Source organism: Geotrypetes seraphini, chromosome 14, assembly GCF_902459505.1.
Source record: "Geotrypetes seraphini chromosome 14, aGeoSer1.1, whole genome shotgun sequence".
Taxonomy (NCBI): Eukaryota; Metazoa; Chordata; class Amphibia; order Gymnophiona; family Dermophiidae; genus Geotrypetes; species Geotrypetes seraphini.
This window is the reverse complement of record NC_047097.1, coordinates 17,882,467-17,906,944: the sequence shown is the minus strand read 5'-3', so window position 1 is coordinate 17,906,944 and position 24,478 is coordinate 17,882,467. Positions and strand designations below refer to the sequence as shown.

The following is a 24,478-nucleotide window of genomic DNA, read 5'->3' as shown; positions in this document are numbered from 1 at the left end:
TTATGCTAGTTCTCAATCCACTGTGCTGATCATTAAACTACTTCTCTTCTCCAGCAGAACAGCATAGTAAAATGCTACCACCTTCCACCACGCAGAAAGAGAGAGAAAAAAAAATCTCCCCCTACCTTTTGTTGTTTAATATCTCTATTCCATTTGTTTTCAAGGTATTTTTTTTACTATGTACCCATTTCTCCCGTTTCTGTTGTCTGGGATTAGACTTAGAACTGTTTCTGTATATGCTTGAAACCCTCCTTGGGAGTAGGTTTCTGTCAGAGCTTAGAAAGTGGTGTTTGAGAACAGTGGATTTAAAACCAGTTATGTGTCTGTGTTAAAAACTAAAAAAGGGTTTCTGTCTAGCATTTATCTGACTGCAGGAGAATTGTATCTAATTTATGAAACTCACATGGCTGAGCTGCACAAAGGTTTGGTTAATACCCTATGCAAATTATGCACTGAGGGATGAACATTCAGATACTTGGGTGACATGTTATGCATTTTAAGAGATTTTTCATGAGTGGGAATAAAGTTTGTGGGTGCAAAGGAATATGGGGACATGAACTGAGCAGAGCTGAGTCAGAATAGGGGGAATTGGAAATCCACTCCCCATGAATTCAAAGGAGGGAGAAAATTGGGGGGAAGCAAGCCCAGGAAGTTTATGCTACATAGAGTGATATCTGCGCATTATACTCATTTGGGAGGTAGCTCTCAAGATGGGAAGCTTTGTCACTGGCTGATACAGAGCTTTTTTTTTTTTAGAACTGGTATATTGTGTACTAATAGGAGGGCTGGTAACCAGGACTCCAGCAAGGAACTACTCCAGAAACTCCTTTCAAAAAAGAGGAAGGCTACTGGAGTGTAGATTGGTACTAGTAGCCCAATGGAAGTGCCAAGCCACTGGGGTGCAAATGGCACCAGTGGCCCAACAAGAGAAAAAGCTCCCTTGAGACGAGAGACAGAAGTGGAGTACTCTTTGAAGGGCTGGGGCCCTCAGAGCTAAGGGAAAACCACCAAGAGGCTTCCACAGGGGCAGGCCTACTGGCCAGGAAGGATTGGATGAGAGCATTAGAAAGAGGGATCTAGGTACACAGCCATGCCCAACTAGTGACTCAGTCAAGAAACTTGAGAGGAGCCTACAACTACAGTATTGGCAGTTAGAACAGAAAGGCACAAAAGGTTTTGGAAATGCTGAATTTGAACTGAGAATTAAAGGTTCAAGAGACTATAAACCACCTGATATGAATACCTGAATAGTATATAAACGCCTTTGAATTAACTGCACAAATATTGGTTTAAGTGTAGAAGTATTGGAATTGTTGAAAGCTATTCCTGACAATTTGTTTTGTGATTAGGTCTATGTACATAGTTCAAATAAATAAGTTTAATTTATTCGCCAACCTTGTTCACAGAAGCTGTTTTGGATTTTTCCAGGGGGGGGGGGGGGCGCGAGAAGGGGGCAAACCCACTCTCTAACACTTCTTTTTCCCAGGTGGAGGCCCCGAGCGCTAACCAAGTGAGGGACCAACAGAGACTGCTTTTGGCAGACTCCAGCCAGATCGGGCCTTGGACCCAGAGCCAACCTGAAGGGGGGCGTTACATGCTTATTACCATATTTAGTATTTGGGTTGTACATCGTCTTGATGTAGTGGTCTAACAAATTCCAAATAAAAAAAGAAATCATTCAATCAATCCATATATGAAAGGATTATTGACCTATTAGCTCAGTTCAATACCTTGTTCTATATATTCCATCTGTTCTGAGCCAGTAGAAGCAGGGCATCCTATTCAGGCTCCAATTCTATGTTTCCCTCAGTTTTTCCTGGGTTTGTAGGATTCAGATAGAGGGTTTAAAGGAGACTGTTATTCTCCCACCCACCTCCTGATAAATCTGTGTGGTTTATATGGGTCCCAGACAACTGATTCTTCTCCCCCAATCTTTCTTGCCTTGGCAATTTGCTGAGTTACGAGTATTCTGCCTCTTTGATTTTTCCTCCGGTTCGAGGCTGTACTCCAAAAACGTTCCAACAGCGCCTACTTGCTTACCAGGCGGCAAGCTGGGACAGGGAACTATGTTCTTTATTCCTAAGGTCTTGTTCTTACATTCATTTCAGAAAATTATTAAAATCGATACTATTCACAAGATTTCTAGAGAATTAAAAAAAGGTTAATGTCTAATCTGTAGATTGCTGGGATTGTCCAGTATTTTTACTTTTTGTGAATCGCATCAACCCAAGAGGTTATGTGGTTGTTCACTCAAACTTTAACAGCCCGCAAACGCTCTTATTCACAGTCTATACCCAGATTTTGGCACATCATCCCCAATCTATAGAACTTCAGGAAGGCCGTGAAAACCTTCCTCTTCACAAATCCAGCTCCTTAATGTCCAACGCTACTCACGAGCTCCATAATGACCGACGCTACTAATGGGACCTAAACTGCCGACCATCAATCATGTACTCGCTTACAACACTAAAACCTTACTACAATTATGTTCTGTTCTGTTAGTACAGTGAATGCTGTCCTAAATCTATGCTATGCCATGTAATATCTTCTACCAATGCCGCAAATTCTTCTAAGCTATGTCTGCCAAAAATGTCTTTCAATAATTTTGTCCTTCTATACTGTGAATGTACCTTTGTAACCCGTTCTGGGATCCTTTGGGAGGTCTCATCTGAAAGCTCTTGCCAGCCAAAAATAAAAAATGAGAGGCCTAATATCTATTTCCCATTCAATCTATGGAAAAGTTAGTGTTATATTGACACATGTTTCTACGCAGAACTGTTATAGAGAGCAGTTTAATGCTATTTTAATGAAAGCAGTGAAAGCAAAATGCTGTTTATACTGAATGAGACATACAGTAATAGTGTCTTTGATGACACATCTGTTCATCAGTGGCTTTTTCTATGTATGAAGGAATGTAGACCAAGGTAATAAAGGAAATCTTGATTGTTAAATAAGCTTCCTTGTGCTGCTATATTACTTTTGAGTTCTAGAACACTTATAATTGCGGCCTTAGAACAAAAGAACATAAGAATCGCCTTACTGGGTCAGACCAATGGGCCATCAAGCACAGTAGTCCGTTCTCACGGTGGCCAATCCAGGTCCCTAGTACCTGGCCAAAACCCAAAGAATAGCAACATTCCATGCTACTGATCCAGGGCTAGCAGTAGCTTCCCCCATGCCTCTCTCAATAACAGGCTTCAAAATGTGTTTTCTTTCTTTTCCAATTGCTGCCCAATGACTAAAATATAATAAGTTTTTGCACTTGCTTCATCTTAATTGCAAAAGTTAGGATGCACTAAGGACATCGCCTATACAATAAATGCAGGGGGCATTCCTAGCATACAGGACAGACAGATGCTTCCCATGTTATATGCATTGGCAGAGAGTGCGGGAGCCCAAACGTGCAACACGGTGACAGCCCAGTACAGGTCTTCTACAGCGGTTAAATTTGATACCTTCATGATTCGATCCCTATGCCCCAAAGCAGATCCCCTGATCCCTCCATGATCCAATCTCCCCAGCACACACTCCTGAACTCTCCATGATCCACTCCCCCAAGAGCAGACTTCCAATTCCTTCATGATTTGATCCTCCCCCCAGAGCAGACTCCTGATCCCTCCAAGATCCAGTCCCACCCCCCATTCAATTCCCCTTTCCAGAGCAGAATCCGCCCCAATATGATTCTCCTTATCCGATTCTCTGAGCAAACCCCCAGATCCAAATACCCCAGTTCTGCAATAATAGCTTTCACACAGTAAAGTCTGCACCATTTAAAAGGTCCCCACAGTGAGGATTACTAATCTAATCTAATCCTTAGGTTTGTATACCGCATCATCTCCACGTTCGTAGAGCTCGACGCGGTTTCTGGAAGCACTGAAAAAATGAACAGAGAAAATGACAAGAATTAATGTTCTTAACTTGCAAGTAGACAGAGATATCACCGATTAATTAAATAAGCACTTCACTTATCTTTATGAATGGTTCAGAGGTCCCAACATGGCCCCGTTTTGGAATCTGCTTCAGGAGACCCGATTAAACGCTTACAAAATTCTCTGTGGAGAAACAGTGTCATCAATCTCCGTGATATTGTGGTCATATCTGCAATGCAAAAATAAAATAAATCATTAGAAAACAGCATACGCTAAGTAGACAGATGTTCATGCCCACATAGCAGTGCAAATTGAACAAAGTCGTTGGCAACACATGAAGATAAAAAGCACATATCTATTACATACCGTTTTAGAATGTAAAAAAATTTTCAACTGAAACAAACGCTGACATCCGATCCTGCTTTTAAAAAGAAAGGGGAGGCTCTAAGCGTGCTTTTCCGTGTTGACGTCACTCTGTTGCATTCACATTCTGGAGAATACAATAAAATTGAAACTTCCAAAACAGAAATTCAATGTGGAAATGCTGATGAAGGGCATAGAAAAAGTGGACAGGGACAGATTTTTCAGATTATGGGGAAGCACAAGTACAAGGGGGCACTCAGAGAAATTGAAAGGGGACAGGTTTAGAACAAACGCTAGGAAGTACTTTTTCACCCAGAGGGTGGTGGATATGTGGAACGCACTTCCAGAAGCTGTGATAGGCCAGAACAAGTTACATGGCTTCAAAGAAGGTTTGAATAGGTTCCTAGAGAACAAGGGAATTGAGGGGTACAGATAAGAATTAAGGATAGGGATAGGAGTAGAGATAGATTAGAAAAATAGTCTAGGACCACTGCTCAGGCAATGGGCCTGATGGGCCACCGTGGGAGCGGACCGCTGGGCGCGATGGACCTCTGGTCTGACTCAGCGGAGGCAACTTCTTATGTTCTTATAAGTGAAGTGCTTATTTAATTACTCTGTCTACCTGCAAGTTAAGAAAATTATAATTAAGAGAAGAAGAAATATTTATTGAAACAGGTTTACAAAGCTATAACGAATATACATTCAATTTACTTTGGTCTCAGAGAGTGATCATTTATATGAAGTTCGCAATGACTGGAAGGTAAACTCTCATTGTGAGGGGAAGTCACCCCTTTCAGGAGTTTCATACCTCTGAGCGTAATACAAAATATTTTTTGATTTCTCTCTGTAGACAGTCTATCAATTGAAGCCAGTTTCACTCATTTAAAACTATTCATTAGACAGCAATATCTTGTCATTTATGATCATTTTTACACTTCACCCCGTCCCATCCCCACTGTATTTTCCCCCCAGATAGTAGGTAATATGTCCTGTATACCAAGTTTGGTTGCAATCTCTCCATGCATTTCAGAGTTACGCTGCCAAAACTATGCATTAGACAGTAATATCTGTCGTTTATGATTATTTTTACACGTCACCCCATCCCACCCCCACAGTATTTTCCCCCCAGATAGTAGGTAATATGTCCTGTATACCAAGTTTGGTTGCAATTTCTCCATGCGTTTCAGAGTTACGCTGCCAAAACTATGCATTAAACAGCAATATCTTGTCATTTATGATCATTTCTAAACGTCACCCTGTCAACCCATCCCACCGGCACAGTATTTTTCCCCCATATAGTAGGTAATATGTCCTGTATACCAAGTTTGGTTGCAATCTCTCCATGCGTTTCAGAGTTACGCTGCCAAAACTATGCATTAGACCAGTGGTCTCCAAAGTCCTTCCTTGAGGGCCGAATCCAGTCAGATTTTCAGGGTTTCCAAAATGAATATGCAATGAAAGCAATGCATGCACATAGATCTCATGCATATTCATTGGGGAAATCCTGAAAACCCAACTGGATTCGGCCCTCAAGGAGGGACTTTGGAGACCCCTGCATTAGACAGTAATATCTGTTTATGATCAGTTTTACACTTCACCCATTCCCAACCCACAGTATTTTTCCACCAGATAGTAAGTAATATGTCCTGTATACCAAGTTTGGTTGCAATCTCTCCATGCGTTTCAGAGTTACGCTGCCAAAACTATGCATTAGACCAGTGGTCTCCAAAGTCCTTCCTTGAGGGCCGAATCCAGTCAGATTTTCAGGGTTTCCAAAATGAATATGCAATGAAAGCAATGCATGCACATAGATCTCATGCATATTCATTGGGGAAATCCTGAAAACCCAACTGGATTCGGCCCTCAAGGAGGGACTTTGGAGACCCCTGCATTAGACAGTAATATCTGTTTATGATCAGTTTTACACTTCACCCATTCCCAACCCACAGTATTTTTCCACCAGATAGTAAGTAATATGTCCTGTATACCAAGTGTGGTTGCAATCTCTCCATGCGTTTCAGAGTTACGCTGCCAAAACTATGCAGTAGACAGCAATATCTTGTCATTTATGATCATTTTTACACGTCACCCCTTCCCACCCCCACAGTATTTTTCCAACAAATAGTAAGTAATATTTCCTGTACACCAAGTTTGGTTGCAATCTCTCCATGCGTTTCAGAGTTATGCTGCCAGAACTATGCAGTAAACAGTAATATCTGTTGTTTATGATCATTTTTACACGTCACCCCTTCCCACCCCCACAGTATTTTTCCAACAAATAGTAAGTAATATTTCCTGTACACCAAGTTTGGTTGCAATCTCTCCATACGTTTCAGAGTTATGTTGCCAGACCTATGCAGTAGACAGCAATATCTTGTCATTTATGATCATTTTTACACGTCACCCCTTCCCACCCCCACAGTATTTTTCCAACAAATAGTAAGTAATATTTCCTGTACGCCAAGTTTGGTTGCAATCTCTCCATGCGTTTCAGAGTTATGCTGCCAGAACTATGCAGTAGACAGCAATATCTTGTCATTTATGATCATTTTAACACGTCATCCCTTCCCACCCGCACAATATTTTTCCACCAGATAGTAAGTAATATGCCCTGTATACCATGTTTGGTTGCAATCTCTCGATGCATTACGCTGCCAAAACTATGCATTAGACAGTAATATCTGCCATTTATGATCATTTTTACATGTTACCCCTTCCCACCCACACAGTATTTTTCCCCCAGATAGTAGGTAATATGTCCTGTATACCAAGTTTGGTTGCAATCTCTCCATGCATTACGCTGCCAAAACTATGCATTAGACAGTAATATCTGCCGTTTATGATCATTTTTACACGTTACCCCTTCCCACCCCCACAGTATTTTCCCCCCAGATAGTAAGTAATATGTCCTGCATACCAAGTTTTGTTGCAATCTCTCCATGCGTTTCAGAATTACGCTGCCAGAATAATGCATTAGACAGCAATATCTCGTTGTTTATGATCATTTTTACATGTTACCCCTTCCCACCCCCCACAGTATTTTCCCCCCAGATAGTAAGTAATAAATCTTGTATACCAAGTTTGGTTGCAATCTCTCCATGCGTTTCAGAGTTACGCTGCCAAAACTATGCATTAGACAGTAATATCTGCCGTTTATGATCATTTTTACACGTTACCCCTTCCCACCCCCACAGTATTTTCCCCCCAGATAGTAAGTAATATGTCCTGCATTACAAGTTTTGTTGCAATCTCTCCATGCGTTTCAGAATTACGCTGCCAGAATAATGCATTAGACAGCAATATCTCGTTGTTTATGATCATTTTTACATGTTACCCCTTCCCACCCCCCACAGTATTTTCCCCAGATAGTAAGTAATAAGTCCTGTATACCAAGTTTGGTTGCAATCTCTCCATGCGTTTCAGAGTTACGCTGCCAAAACTATGCATTAGACAGTAATATCTTGTCGTTTATGATCATTTTTACACATCATCCCATCCCACCTCCACAGTATTTTTTCCCCAGATAGTAGGTAATATGTCCTGTATACCAAGTTTGGTTGCAATTTCTCCATGCGTTTCAGAGTTACGCTGCCAAAACTATGCATTAAACAGCAATATCTTGTCATTTATGATCATTTTTACACGTCATCCTTTCCTACCCCACAGAGGTTTTCCCTCCAGATAGTAAGTAATATGTCCTGTATACCAAGTTTGGTTGAAATCTCTCCATGCGTTTTAGAGTTATGCTGAAACATACATACATCCGATTTTATATATATAGATTATCACAAAAGAAAATGATTTTGTTCCATTCATTACCAGAGACAAAAAGTCTTTAAACTTGCATGATCTTAACAAGCAGAATGTCAATTCACTAACGTAAACCGCTCAGCTGGACATTTACCTCCAGTCATGACTAAAACCAGTTCTTGCAGATGTACATTCTAAAACATGACTTATTCTAATCAATAAATAGAAAATAAAATTTTTTCTACCGTTATCATGTGGTTATTTTGTTTTTCTAATTGTCTTGATCACAGTCTCTGGTTTCCTTGGTCTTCTCTTAACTCTCTAACCAGGGTCTCTTTTTCTATTTGCCATCTTTTATCCCTGCTGAGCATCTCCCTTCTGTGTCTGTATTCTTGCCCTGTCCAGTATCACCCTTCTGTGTCCCCAGTCCTCCTCACATGCCTATCATCCTCTGTGTCCTTCCCCATCTCCATCATCTCTCCCTTTGGCTTCCTTTGCTCCTGCCCTTCTCCCTAGGAATTCTGCAAATGTCCCTCTCTCTCCCATGGGGGTCCAGTATTTCTCCCTCTTCCTTCTTCTCCCACAGGTATCAACATTTTCTTCCCTGCCCCTAGGTTCCACTATCTCTCCATCATTTAGCCCTCCCCCCCCCCCCCCCACTTATGGTATGGCATCTTATTCACTTTCCTTCTCTCTCTCCTCCCAGTTGGCATCTCTGACTCGCTGCCATTCTTGCTCTCCCCTCCTCTATTCAACATCTGCCATATGCTCCCAACCTCAGAGTTCTTTATACTTCCTCTCAATTCTCAATGGAACTGGCAACAGCAGCAGCCACAAGACTAAAAGCAGATGACTTCTGGGTGGTCCACAAGCCTTCCTTTTACCGATTCCACCTCCTCTGATTCTACTTCCTATTTCCAGAGGGGTGGTACAAAAGAAGGAAATCCCCCATGGACTGCCCACAGCTGCTGCTGCTGTTGGTGATGTTGAGAATTGAGGGCAAATTTAAAGGACCAAGGAGGTGGGGGATGGAATCAAATGACAGATGTCAAACCGGGGGTGGGGGAGGAGGGAAGTATGTTAAAGATACTGAATGGCTTGGGGAAGATAAGTGCTTCTTTTTGGATGGAGAGACACCGACGCATTCACACACACAGTTTACAGAGCTTTGCAAGTTCAAATTTGGCCCCTGAGGAAAGCGATGGTATCGCCGAAACTCGGATCCTACTCGGGACTTTGTTGTTTTGGAACTTTATTTGTTTTAAGACTTGTTATGAAACTTTGATACAAACTGCAAATAAAGGCTCAATGACCACAGGTTGGATGTGACATCTCCAGAACCTCTTTGTTGATTTTGCTTTGCCTCGAGGCCTGGTACCTTCTTTCCCATTTCTGTAAAAAGACATTAACTATTTTTTCTGAGGCCCTCTAAGTACCTACAAATCCACAATGTGGCCCTGCATAGGGTTTGAGCTTGAGGCCACTAAGTTAAACTATGTGTTATCATTCAGCAGAGGGCAGATGGAGTCAAATAGCGGGAATTAGGAGAAAAATGCTCTGTTTACCACAAAGCTAAACAGACAGAGTTTGTGTAGCATGTTACCCACGCTGAGGCTGATTTTCTTCTCTTCTCTCCTTTTATTCCGGAAGTCTTTTTGAATAATAAGATACGCCTCAGTGCAGACACCTCACTGTGCTCTGGTAACTCAGTCAATAGACATATCTTCTCCTGAAAAAAATCTGTTATGAAGCAGACAAAGAAAAACCTATCGCAGAGCCAGGGAGCTATTGAACGCATTATTTCATTTCAAGCAAGAGTGAATTCATTATATCAACTTTTGATAGTGGCGATGGAACAAAATGCCAGTGAAGTCTACTGTATGTTATCTATCCCCTGCCCTAGAAGACGATAGAATAGTCCTTGGTAGTACTAAAATAATGAGCTTCTCTGTTCCTTTCATTGTGCATCCTCTCCCTCCTTCCACTCATAGACAGACTACCGACCTTATATATGGGCATGGACCTTATAGAAAGCCTGAGATTTGATTTTTTTAATGGAAACATGGTTGAAACAAGAGGAAGGTGGTCTAGGGTGGGTTGGAATATATTTTTAATTTCTTAATTTGAGTGTACTTTTTGTATATAATTGGGGGGGGTGATTTATCTATTTGTCATAGATTACAATTTTAATTGTAGTTAAGTGCTTTTATAGTGTAATATGATTGTATTATATGTTGCACTTACTTATGGCTTCAAAATGAATAAAGATATTAAAAAAAAAAAAAAAAAAAGAAACAAGAGGAAGATAGTTATATGACTCAGGGTTTATCTAAGATGTATTCCATCTATACGTCCCCTAGGATAGGAAGAAAAGGGAGAGGGACTGCAATTATAAGTAAGTGGCCGACGATTCAATGTACAACATCTAAGTTCCCATATAAGGGATTGTTCCTATTGAAGTGGGAGGGAATGCCTACGAAGTGCATGGCTTTATTCTATTGCCTTCCGGGGTTAGTCAAGACTGGTATAGGATATTTCAAACAATAGCTGAATTAGTGTTAGTGTGTCCAAACATTTTTTTTTTTTTTTTACATACAGATGATTTGACATCTATTCCCATCTAACAGGGATTGGGCTGAGTAAACCTGAAATAACTGTAATAGAAACAGTAATATAAAAATTGTTAGTCATATCAAACATACTGTATATAAATCAAGCACATAAAAACATATAAAAACAATACAAACAACAGTTTTTATTATTAATGGCCTTTACCACCACCATGGGTTCAGCCAAAAGAAGTCTTACCTCACTGGCGAAGGACGCAAGAAGACTTGAAGTGGTCCAGAGAAGGGCAACAAAAATTATACGAGGTGTGCGTCAGAAGACATATGAGGAAAGACTGGAAGCCCTGAATATGTATACCCTAGAAGAAAGGAGGGACAGGGGAGATATGATTCAGACGTTCAAATACTTGAAAGGTATTAACGTAGAACAAAATCTTTTCCAGAGAAAGGAAAATGGTAAAACCAGAGGACATAATTTGAGGTTGAGGGGTGGTAGATTCAAGAGCAATGTTAGGAAATTCTACTTTATGGAGAGGGTGGTGGAATGCGCTCCCGAGAGAGGTGGAATGCACTCCCGAGAGAGGTGGTGGAGAGGAAAACGGTGACAGAGTTCAAAAAAGCTTGGGATAAACACAGAGGATCTAGAATCAGAAAATAATAGTAAATATTGAAGAACTAAGGCCAGTACTGGGCAGACTTGCATGGTCTGTGTCTGAATATGGCCTTCGGTTGAGGATGGGCTGGGGAGGGCTTCAATGGCTGGGAGGGTGTAGATGGGCTGGAATGAGCTTTGTAGTTAGAACCTAAGAACAGTACCAGGCAGAGCTTTGGATTCTTGCCCAGAAATAGCTAAGAAGAAAAAAAAAAAAATTAAATTGAATCAGGTTGGGCATATTAGATGGACCATTCGGGTCTTTATCTGCCGTCATCTACTATGTTACTATGACATGGAGGGCCATTTTCAATGGGGCGTCTAAGTCTGACTTTGGACATTTCCCGCATGACATCCAAAGTCGGAGGTGAAGAAACATCCATTTTGGAACAAGATGTCCCCATGTCTTTGTTATTGAGAAAGACATGAAAGCCACTGCTTTCCCTTGATCAGAAGCATGGACTGTTGCTACTCTTTGGGGTTCCAGAATCTTGCTATTCTTGGAGATTCTGCATGGAATCTTGATACTCTTTGGGGTTCTAGAATCTTTTGTTACTCTTTGGGATTCTGGAATGTTGCTACTCCTTGGGTTTTGGTCAGGTACTAGGGACCTGGATTGGCCACAATGAGAATGGACCATTGGTCTGACTCAGTAAGGCTGTTCTTATGGTTCTTATGCTCTTAATTGCCTACTTGGATGTCTTGGCTGTCAGAGTATCTAGACCACCAGGACATCTAACTTTATTCACTATTTTTGTCCACAAAAACGTCCAAGTTAGAAACATCCAAATCAGCACCATTTAGTTGTGGGAAGGGCAAGCACTGTAATGGACTGGCCACATAAACATGCAAATAAAGTGGTGGGGCACCTTATAGGGCACTACTGCGAACTTCACATAAAGGGTGCCAGATATATATCTCACCATATACCCCTTATAATTTATGCTGAGCCCACCAAAACTACCCCCAAACCTACTATACCCACCTGTTTACTACCACAATAACCCTTATGGCTGCAGGTAGCACCTATATAGTAGTACAGTAGTGTTTTGGTGGGCTCACACTTTCCACCATTAATGTTGTGGTTAGAGTGGCTTATGGGTCTGATTTCTCCTCTCTATGGTTCACCAGTCTACGCACCTGGCCACGTAAGACATCTGTGTGGAGTTCTACTAGGCTTTCCCATTCCAGGTGCTGCTGTTCTAGACACTGGTATGGACTGTTTCATTCAGATATTTTTTTTGCTGAGGGGGGAGGGGGAGTATGGGAGGATCATATCTTCATACATACAGTGGTCATCTGGTCAGTTTGGTGACCATTTTGGCACTTAGATGCTTTCTGAGCACTATACAATAATATATTGCATGATTTAATATATTTTTAAGAACATTGTTTATGATTAAGTAAATTGGAAGAAAAGTTTCTGTTGAAAAATGAATAGTGTTCTGGGATTGAAGTATTGAGAGTAAATTAGACTGGAACTATACGGTGTATTTTGCTCCTATTTTTGAAGACGATGCCAGCATTTATACCATTTTTCAGCAGATGAAAGTCTGATGCCTAAAGTTAGGTGTGGGAATCAGTACCATGGTCTATACTATAAAAGGTGAGTGCCCTTTATAGAATGACAGCACTGAATATTTGTGTGTCCATTTGGAGCACCATTTAAAGAATTCCCCCTTGTTCGTTGGCATCGTACTACTAATAATAATCATTTTAGAGCACTAGTAGACATACAGAGCACTGGACATCAAAACACAGAAGAAACAGTCCCTGCTCAAAAGAGCTTATGATCTAGTCAAGACAAACAAACTGGACAAGAAGGTGCTTCAATACACAGTGCTCAGGTGGGGGAATTACAGAAGGAATAATATGACAGATATTGGTGCTTAGAAGGCGGCTTGGAGTTTGGAATTTAAAGTATCTTCAAAGAAGTGGGCTTTGAGTCTGGATTTGAAAACTGCCGAAGACTGAGCCTGACATTCTGAGTCAGGCAGATTGTTCCAGACATACAGTGCAGCAGAGAAGGGATGGAGTCTGGAGATGGCTGTAGAGGAGAAGGGTACAGATAAGAGAGATTTACCCAACGAGCAGAGTGCCTGGGCAGTAAGAGGAGTTTGAATTGTATGTAGAAATGGATAGGGAATCAATGAAGTGACCTGAGGAGAGGGGTAATGTGGGCTTAGTGACTGACGTAATATGAGGCGTGCAGTAGAAGTCTGCTCATGCGCCTCCCATGTTTATGTCTACTTTGGAATTATATGCTTTAGGACAAAGGTGCCCAAAAGGTCGATTGCGATGGACCAGTAGATCGCAAGGGCAACGCGATCTCATGATCAACTCGCGTTGTCTTTGTATGCTCCCCGCTTTCCCGATGTGCAAAAGCCAGGCCTACCCCCCCCCCCCCACCACCACCATGACGTCAATTCTGACATCGGAGAGGAAGTTCCGGGCCTTCGGTGCCTGGCTGGCCCGGAACTTCCTCTCTGACGCCAGAATTGGCGTTGGGGGGTGGGGGGAGGGAACGCTTGTGCAAAGGATGCACAGGCCTGGCTTTTACTCGTCAGGGAAGCAGAGAGAATTTGGTGGCGGTGGCAGTTTGGGAGGGGGCAGGGAGAGAGAAAGAAAGAAAGAAAGACAGTGGCTTGGGGAGGGGACAGGGAGAGTGAAAGACACAGAGCTTCATGCTTCCTGGAATTAAACAAGTTGCTGTTCCTCCATTGACCAACTAACAGTGCTGCCTTCTCTGTAGACAGACAAGAGAGAAAGAAAAGCAAACAGAAAGAAAAGCAAACAGAAAGAAAGGAGGGGCAGGGAGAGAGAAAGAAAGAAGGGACAGAGAGAGAAAGAAAGGGAAGGTGGCAGAGAGAGAGGAAGAAAAAGTCAGGGGAGGGAATGGAGTGTGTCGGGTGGCAGGGGGCAGGTAGGGAGAGAGGAAGAAAAAGTTGGACTCATGGAGGGACAGAGAGAGATGTTGGTTGGAATGAGGTCTGTAGGAGAGAAGCATGCAGGAGGAAGAAAGACTGAATGCACAGTCAGAAGAAGAAAGTGCAACCAGACACTCATGAAATCACCAGACAACTAATATAGGAAAAATGATTTTATTTTCAATTTAGTGATCAAAATGTGTCCATTATGACAATTTATATCTTTTGCACTATGGCTCCCTTTTACTAAATTGCAATAGTGGATTTTAGCGCAGGGAACCTATGAGCGTCGAGAGCAGCACGGGCCATTCAGCACAGCTCCCTGCGCTAAGATTATTTTGACTTGGTTAAAAGAAGCTCGCAAGCCCAAAAAGTGTGGGCACCCCTGCTGTAGGACTTGGTGCTAATTTATAGAATAGCACCTGTTGCACTTATGCATGAAAACGCCAATTAAAGCCACCTTCGATGCACATAAGTGGTGCAAAGCTCAAGGCACAAGTTTGTAGAATTACCTCAATCTCTATGAAGTCCCTAAAGAAGGCATTCTTCCCGGTTGCTCTTTATTTTTATATTTACATAATCAGAAGTGAATTCCAAAAGTCTGCATCTGACAGAGAAAGGTAATCACAGCTGAAAAAAAAAGAAACAGTTAAGAGAGAAGAGATTGGCACATTCTACACTTTAAGGTTGAATAATGCATCACTCACATTTATAGGATCTCACAGGGGCGGGGCATAACAACAGAGAAAGAAGCTACTATTTTGAGATCCCTTAAATCAGGGGTGTCAAAGTCCCTCCTTGAGGGCCGCAATCCAATCGGGTTTTCAGGATTTCCCCAATGAATATGCATGAGATCTATCTGCATGCATTGCTTTCATTGTATGCTAATAGTTCGCATGCATATTCACTGGGGAAATCCTGAAAACCCAACTGCAGCTCTCGAGGAGGGACTTTTGACACCCCTGCCTTAAATAGTCCTATCATCAGTATGCTTATGTGCACTGACAGTAAAAAAATGTCAGGTACTGGGATAATTAGGGATCAGCAACTAGAGCAGGGATGGGCACCTCTGGTCCTTGAGGGCTGGAATCCAGTTGGGTTTTCAGGATTTCCCCAATGAAAATGCATTGAAAGCGGTGCATGCAAATAAATCTCTTGCATATTCATTGGGGAAATCCTGAAAACCCAACTGGATTCCAGCCCTCGAGAACTGGAGTTGCCCACCCCTGAACTTGAGTATACTGTTGGAATAATGTCTGGCTGACGGATTGTGGGGAGAGCATATGATTGACAGCAGTATGCAGATATGAGACAATTTAGCAGCGAGCCAGGTGGAAACGCTAACTTATTCCCACATTGTTAAAAGCATTCAGTAGAGAACAACTTATTGGACATAAAGGAGTCCTTTTACTAAGATGTGGTGAAATCTGGGCATAGCATGTTCATATTGTGACTGGGCGTGGCCGATTGGACTTGTCCAGGGGCCAATACCCTAATTCACACAGACCACGGATGGGAAGGACTGCAATAAAGTTCTAAAAATAGTGCAAAACACTTGCCACAAATCTTTATTTCACCCCAGACTTGGTGCATTTAACTCAAGTTAGTAGCAATTCAAAAGTAAGTTCCAAAAATACAAGCAAACAATAGTCCTTGCACAAAATACAAACAAAACCAATCTATTTGTTTCCTTTATTTGGCTTGTTGCCATCCACTGGCTTCTATGTCAGCCTTTTTAATGGTCTTCTCCGAGGCTCTCAGGCCTACACCTGCCAAATGGGGCTAGGCCCTTCCCGGCCCACCCACTGTTTTCGACCAGATTCTGCTATGACTTCTTGTCAGTCCTTTCGCTGGGGAAAATCCACCTTGGGGTTTTATTAACCAAAATACCCTCAGAGGTGTTGGGATCTGTACTGGCCCTGTAGATTTTGGTATAAAAAAAACCCCAACAAAAATCCCACTAGATTTTGAATAAAGAGTTCCCCAGTGTCGTTTGGCCAGCAGTGCCTTAGGTAACCAAATTTCATGCACTGCCCCAAACAGTATCACAGAAAAACAAACTTAGTCCTGCTTGAATTTAGGCTGTGCAAGTGCCATGCAACAAAGGGGCAAAAAAAAAAAAAACCTTCTTTCAGCAAGAGGCTTTAAATAATACTGCCCGTCTAGTCTGGAATCATTCACCAACAATTTCCTCTTGATAAACTCCAAACTTTTTCTACTGTTCCTCAGCCCCACTCCATTAAATCAGGGTCAGCAGCGTACAAAAAATCCTTACTAATTTCTGCCATACTGTGAGTTCATTCATTTCTATATAATTTTCATTTGTGTAGGAGTCCTCAACAAAACCTTCCCAATCCTGAGGTCCTACCTGCATTTCTGGTTCCCTTCTCTCTCCCTGCTGGGCTCTTCCTGTCTGGCTGCCTGCAACTAGGAACCCCACCCATTTCTCTCTCAGTGGCTAACTGCCTGTGCTAGAGTACAGGTGTGCTCTTAGCTCTGGCTAATTCTGAGCTCAGGTGTTTGTTGAGCTGGCTCAAAACCAGTTCTGGATTTGCTAGGCAATGGAACAATTCCAGTCCTGGCTTTAGGAATTCTCTGCCCTCGGCCTGATGGGATTTGTAGTCCTGTTACCTTGCTTTTCACTTGCTGCTTAGAAAAAGGTAAACAGGCAGGAGGAGTCTCTACCTCCTTTTGTGTATAAGGCTCTGGTGCACTTCTGTTTCCTGGCAGAGAAGGTCTGGCTCTTTCTCTCTCCCTGCTGGGTTCCTCCTGTGTGGCTGCCTGCAACTAGGAACCCCACCCATTCCTCTCTCAGTGGCTAACTGCCTGTGCTGGAGTACAGGTGTGCTCTTAGTTCTGGCTAATTCTGAGCTCAGGCGCTTGTTGAGCTGGCTCAAAACCAGTTCTGGATTTGCTAGGCCAGGGGTCCCCAAAGTCCCTTCTTGAGGGCCAAATCCAGTCGGGTTTTCAGGATTTCCCCAATGAATATGCATTGAAAGCAGTGCATGCACATAGATCTCATGCATATTCATTGGGGAAATCCTAAAGACCCGACTGGATTCGGCCCCACTGGAACTATGCCAGTCCTGGCTTTAGGAATTCTCTGCCCTCGGCCTGATGGGATTTGTAGTCCTGTTACCTCGCTTTTCACTTGCTACTTAGAAAAAGGTGAACTGGCATGAGGAATCTCTACCTGTTTCTGTGCACTGCTATGAAAAGGCATTTTCTTTCTTCACAGTGTCCTAGCAGGAATTTCAGGTTTATCTACAGATTGTGTTGGTTGCTACGGCACCTCTCCGGCACTAATTACGTGCACTCACCTTGTGCAGCTTCCACATGGCCCCTGGAATGTTTGCCCAACTCCAGGCACTGGTAGCAGACGGGCATCTTGCACTGCACGCAGTACATGCTGTGGTTCTCCAGCTCATGGTCCGTGCAGGTGGCGATCTTGCGGGGGCTCAGCCTGTGGCTCACCCGGCCATGAGCGGGGGTCACCAGATGGTGCTTAGACAGTGGCCTGCGAGACAGGTGGCAGGGCTCGCAGTAGAAGACATCACACAAATAAAGCTTAACGTGGTATAAACCAGCCTTCTTTTCTTTGCAGCTCTAATACTATTGCATTAATTTTTTTGCATCCAAAAAGGTTCGAAGCTACTCTGGCTCAACAAATACATGTTTTATCTGACATTTACATGGATAGGATAACAAGAAATTTGCTCCCATTTTTACAGCTTCTTCCCTCATAACTAGAAGCAACTTTCTGTGGTCCTGTATTATTTTAGTAATATCTGGGAAAATTCTAATTTTTTGACCCATAAAATGACTATGGGAAAATCGAAAAAAGGCCTTCATAATTAAATTCAGGTCCAGCTCAAAAACCAGTGAAATAACCGATGTTCCTCTGTATTCGATTTCCTTCTGAGAATTTTCTAATACGATTCACACAGTTTGTATACAGCACAGACAGCTGAAGAATAGATCTTCAGAGCCCTATGCAAGTGTCCCCCTGATAGTCATATCAGCATGAACACAATACAGATAGCTGGAAAGCAGATTTTCAGCAGAGTCTCATGTGACCATCACACATCTAGAAGTTGTAAGAATGTGATACACAAGTATGACAAATGAAATGATACATGTAGAGAATGAATGGAATAGGTAGCTGAAGGCAGTAGAGAGGGTGCTGCAGGGCAGGAATGAGGTGCATTGGCAGAGGTCTGTGTATGAGGGTCTCCGTACCAGGGAAGGAATGAGATGCATTGGCAGAAACAGAAAGTAGGTGTTACCCAGCAGCGACAAAGGCCCGAAGCAAGCAGGAGCACTGAATTGTGAATGCTGCGCTGCCGAAGGCTGTGTGAGACCGTGGGGGTGGGAAGAAATGCTGCTGATTGCTGTGTAAGACTGGGGGGGGGGGGGAAGGAATACTGCAGCAGCACCCTTTTGGGGAGACAGAGGGAATGAGGGAGAAGGAAGACCAGGGAAGGGGGGGGGGGGAAAGAGAAATGCTGCTGTTGCATAGTGGGGAGGTAAAAGGAAGGGAGATAGGCTATAGGAAGAGACAAACAGAAAGACAGAATCAGAGAGAAAGAAAGACAGACATAAAAAAAGAATGAAAGAAACACCTCAGCCCCCCCATTGTACTAAACGTCTACAAATCTAGCACCCGTTAATGTAAGGGGCTAAAAAATTTTCTGCAGCCCTCTAAGTACCTACAAATCTAAAATACGGCCCTGCAAAAGGTTTGAGTTCGAGACCACTGTTGTAGAGGATCTGCATTAAAGATAGTTTTCACAGCAACCTGTGAACTTCCCTACACAGAATTTAAGTAAGTCTCAATAATGACCCATTTCCTAGCGACTTTAGTATGCAGAGGCGAGGACTTAGAGATTAGCATTTCACGTCAATGTTGTAAAAGCACTGACTGTCACCAAAGTGGATATTTTTTAAAACTCTGCTAAGCGAACTGATTTCATCTTCTCTTATCTGATTCGATTTATTTGTGCCTTGTGTCTCTGTGTCAATCGTAGGTAATTACTGAGACGGCTCGGGGAAATCCTAGGAAAAGCAGCCTAAAATCCATGTCACTCCTCGGGATCTACCTAGGTACTCGGGACCCGGGATGGCCGGCGGCGGAAAAAGGAGTCTGTCCCACAAAGGCAGCTCTTACGTTCTTATATTAAACAATACTACAATCGAACCTAAATACCTAAACCGTGCCATAACCCGCAACTCTGCAAACTAAAAATAATCATAAACGTAATCAAAAGCATAATTACACAAAACAAATCTGTTCTACAACACACTCGGAGTAAAAGTTTACAACCGAGCACCGAACGCACGACGGTTGGGTCGCCGGTATCCTAGTATCACTCGAGGATGATAGTTTCTCAACCACCTTTCCAGCATCAGTCTCACACCACTCGCATCCATCGAAGGTGATAGTTTCTTCTTTCGCCAGGAATTTGCACCTAGACACAGTGAAATAGAAGTTCCAAAAACTTCTTGATGTGAAAGCCTGGCTACCTTGAGGGATGAGTGCTGGGTTAGTAACTGGGGGTTGAGGGTTTAAGCCTCAGCTAAGGAGTAGGATTTAAGTGATGCATTTTTTGTCAACGACTAGGATTTGAGCAAATATGGAGAAATAGAAGTTCCGAAAACTTCTAGATGTGAAAGCTTGAATGGCTTGAGGGGTTAGTAACTGTAGGCTGAGGGTTTGAGTCTCAGCTAAGGAGTAGGATCTAAATGATGAATTTTTCGTCGACTAGGTTTTGAGCTGATATGGATAAATAGAAGTTCCGAAAAGCTTTCAATGTAAAAGCTTGCCTGGCTCGAGGGTTGAGTGCTGGGTTAGTAACTGTAGGCTGAGGGTTCGAGTCTCATCTAAGCAGTAGCATCTAAATGATGAATTTTTCATCGACTAGGTTTTGAGCTGATATGGATAAATAGAAGTTCCGAAAAGCTCTCAATGTGAAAGCTCGGATGGCTCTAGGGTTGAGTGCTGGGTTAGTAACTGGAGGCTGAGGGTTCGAGTCTCATCTAAGGAGTAGGATCTAAATGATGAATTTTTCATCAACTAGGTTTTGAGCTTATATGGATAAATAGAAGTTCTGAAAAGCTCTCAATGTGAAAGCTTGGATGGCTCGAGGGTTGAGTGCTGGGTTAGTAACTGGAGGCTGAGGGTTCGAGTCTCATCTAAGGAGTAGGATCTAAATGATGAATTTTTCATCAACTAGGTTTTGAGCTTATATGGATAAATAGAAGTTCTGAAAAGCTCTCAATGTGAAAGCTTGGATGGCTCAAGGGTTGAGTGCTGGGTTAGTAACTGGAGGCTGAGGGTTCGAGTCTCATCTAAGGAGTAGGATCTAAATGATGAACTTTTCGTCAACTAGGTTTTGAGCTTATATGGATAAATAGAAGCTCTGAAAAGCTCGCAATGTGAAAGCTCGCATGGCTCGAGGGTTGAGTGCTGGGTTAGTAACTGGAGGCTGAGGGTTCGAGTCTCATCTAAAGAGTAGAATCTAAATGATGAATTTTTCATCGACTAGGTTTTGAGCTTATATGGATAAATAGAAGTTCCGAAAAGCTCTCAATGTGAAAGCTCGGATGGCTCGAGGGTTGAGTGCTGGGTTAGTAACTGGAGGCTGAGGGTTTGAGTCTCATCTAAGGAGTAGGATCTAAATGATGAATTTTTCGTCGACTATGTTTTGAGCTTATATGGATAAATAGAAGTTCCGAAAAGCTCTCAATGTGAAAGCTCAGCTGGCTCAACGGTAGAGTGCTGGGTTAGTAGCAAGGCCCTCTAAGGGTTCAAGCCTCAGCTCGGGGCAAGTACTGGGTTAGTAACAAGACCCACTATGGGTGGTTACTGATCCCAAATAAATAAGGAGGGGGGTGTATACTGGGTGGGGCCAGGAGAGGAAAGAGCTGAGGAAGTGGCCAGAGCAGGAGGAGGAGTAACAAGACCTCATAAGGGTAGTTACTGCTTCCAGGTAAGGAGGACTGGGTGGGGCCAGGGGAGGTGGCCAGAGCAGCAGGAGGAGGAATGAAAAGACCCCATAAGGGTCTGAGCTTCAGCTAGGGGCCAGAGTGGAGAGCAGTGTAGGGAGAGGCCAGAGGAGGCTTAAGAAGACCCCCTAAGGGTTCAAGCCTCAGGGGGAGGGGGAGGAGTAGCAGCAGAGTAGAGGCCAAAGGAGGAGCCACCAGAAGAGGAGCGATGGAGCAGCACAGAGGCCAGATGAAGAGGCGGAGAGGTGGGCCCACCAGAAGAGGAGCGACGGAGCCAGATGAAGAGGCGGAGAGGTGGGCCCACCAGAAGAGGAGCGACGGAGCCAGATGAAGAGGCGGAGAGGTGGGCCCACCAGAAGAGGAGCGACGGAGCCAGATGAAGAGGCGGAGAGGTGGGCCCACCAGAAGAGGAGGAGTGGTGGTGGTGAGGAGGAAAAAAGGAGGGGGGGGTTATGCTGCTTTTAATAATATATATGCTACCCTCGAGGAGGGACTTTGAGATCCCTGATTTAGACTGTCTCTTAAATTCCATTAACTCCGGAGGCGTAGGACCTGGATAACAGGAAGGTTGTATTTTAAATGGTACGGATGGAAACTCTCAAACCACAACAATGTTCAACTGTTTTTTTCTAAAGTGTGGTGTACAGCTTATTATCAGATTTATCTATCTATAAGTCCAGAAATTCAATAGACATAGTATGATATTTCAAATCAAACTTCAGATGTGGATTCTGGACATTTAGCCGGCTTGTGTTAGGAAGGTATATGCTTTAGAGCGAAATGGGACGAACACTGTCGTGATTAAAGACACAGAAAGCAAAAAGTGCACACAGGCCCCCCTGAACATGGTATTACGCTTTCTGGTTTCCATTCTTCTACAAACAAAGGCACATTATGGAACACTTGGCCAGTTATTCAGCACCTAACTGGCCAAGTTAACCACATAAACCTAGGCCATCTTTAGGTGGCTCACCGTAACTGGTTAAATGCTGAATATGGCCATATTTTTCCAGCTCTGTAGACCCAGAAATTCAATGCAAGAGCCTGGATATGGATCAGCATTGAACTTCCAGGAATAAGATGATGATAATCGGCAAAATGTTGATTGCCGTCGGCTGAATATCGGGCTCGATATTTTTAGAGACCGAATGTAGGGGAAAAATGAGTCGGAAAATCAATCTGCTGCAGAAACAACCTTTTTTTTTTTTTTTTTTGCATTTTCATTTTGTTTGCAATTCACAGTGACTCTTCATCATACCTATGGATCAATATCCACCCTCCCCCCCCCCCCTTTTACAAAGCTCTAGTGCAGTTTTTAGCGCCGGCTGCGGCAGTGACAGCTCTGACGCTCATAGAATTCCTATGAGCACCAGCGCAGTTACTGCCACAACCGGTGCTACAAAAACCACACTACACTGTTCCTGTGGTATCCTCCTGCACTGTAGAGAACAGAGCGTTAGCCTGCCCCTGTGTCATCTAATGTGAACTTTGACCTTTAACATGATCTGACCTTTTTTTTTGTATATTTATTTGATTCCTCAGCCACCTCCCACTCCCAATTTGGATCTTATTGCATGTCTAAAGCAATGGGATTTTCTTTGACTCCTATTCAGCTACACAGGCTCTCTGATGTACTAGAGCTGACCAGTACGAAATTGTCATTGGGGATTAAAATGAAGAGCTCTACTACTATTATTAATTATTTCTATAGCGCTACCAGACGCACGCAGCGCTGTCCAGAGTCACAAAGAAGACGGTCCCTGCTTGAAAGAGCTTTCCTTTTTTACGCTCCCAAACCAACTACCACTTACCCACTTTGACCTTGAGTGCTAACGTACTGTAGGTCAACCTATCTTGAGATATTATATATATTCATATCTCCAAACACCAAGGAAACATTGAACTAACTTTCTGAAAACTTGTGAGTTTCTTCTAAAGTTTGACAATATTTCCACAATGCTACAAAATAAATCATGTTTTTCATGCCTTTAATAAATCTTAATCTTCCAGTTTCTCACAGTGACTATGTCAGCTGAACAACTCACGGGCCAGCCCTATTGGTAGTGGCTGAACTGAGGGAAGTCTTTAGGCCTGTTTACTAAACTGCAGGAAGCAGTAAAGGGGCAATTCTATAAAGAGCGGTAAAACTTAGGTGCCCAAAATCTATGCACTAAAATAGTATTCTATAATGGCATTGAGACACTCAGATTCTGTAACTGAACAGAGCCTAAATTGAGATTAGGGTACCTAACTTTAGGTGCTAAAATTTACACCAGTGACTCCCGCATATCCACAACGAATATGTATGAGTAGGTAGGGTGGACCCCCCCCCCCCACTAGGCCCGCCCCATCATGCTCCAGTTCCACCCCCAATCCTGCTTTCCTAGACCCAACCCCAGCCGCCAGGTGAGAAAGCAAGCAAGCAAATCCCATCCACTGTCCTAGATAAAACCCTTCTCCAAGTAATTTATGTGAATTTGCTGGCCAAGTAAAACCATACAGGAAACTTACCAGATTCTTGCCTAATGATGGCAGGTGCCCAAACAGTGTCTGTTCTACATTCAAGGCACAAGAGCCAAAGGTCAAGTACCAGATGAGCTGAACAGACTAAACTTGCGGTACTTTTTTTTAATCTAGAGAGGTATTGGGGAAACACTGGCACTCATGAGGTATAACGGTCAGGAAAATGCAAAGAAAGACACTATAGATTAAACTTAGATATGTAAGGCATATCAAAATCCCTAGATGTCCCTAAAATAAGAGATCCTCAATATTACTAAACTTAGAATATTTCCCTGTACCCAGAAGTATCTGGCATAGTAACCTAGAATAGAATGAGGGCTAAAGTTTTGACATCTATTTTACCTGGCCCCCTGGATAGACACCTTGTAGCAACTAGTGCGACTGGTCAAAATGTGAACACTTACTCTTTTTCTAGGGCATCATTCAGCCCTTTAGAGCATGCTCCACCTCCTTCTCCAAATACACCTCCAAATAATAGTGACCCAATGACTGGGTCTACTTCTCTTCTGACAGGTTCACCTGCGCAATTAGCATCCTCCCTATGGACCTTTGGGGAGAGGCCTAAGGCTCTAGCCCTTCAGAATAAGGCCTTACTAGGACAGAATTCCCAAGAAGAGCCTCAGGATGCTTCCTTATAAGATTTGTGGGCAATTAATACTAGCGTGGAAGGGCTATTGCAGTCAGTGGTAAATTGAAATATTACATTTTCAGAAGAAGTAGTGCATAAATTAGAAAATGTGGATGATACCTTGAAAGTTCTGGAGAAATGTATTGTAATAACTGAATCCCAAATTACAACTTTGCAAACAGTTTCTTCTTCAT

At 42.9% G+C, this 24,478-nt stretch overlaps 1 long non-coding RNA gene across 1 annotated transcript in view; it reads right to left on the bottom strand.

Annotated features, from left to right (window-relative positions):
• LOC117348667 overlaps positions 1–16,637 on the bottom strand; it is a 58,734-nt gene extending 42,097 nt beyond the window's left edge. The window contains exons 1-3 of the long non-coding RNA XR_004537027.1: positions 16,497–16,637; positions 14,641–14,758; positions 10,791–10,908 (exon numbers count right to left, since the gene is read on the bottom strand). This is a non-coding gene — a long non-coding RNA (uncharacterized LOC117348667). The remainder of the gene's footprint in view (positions 1–10,790; positions 10,909–14,640; positions 14,759–16,496) is intronic.
• Between the last annotated feature and the right edge of the window lie 7,841 nt (positions 16,638–24,478).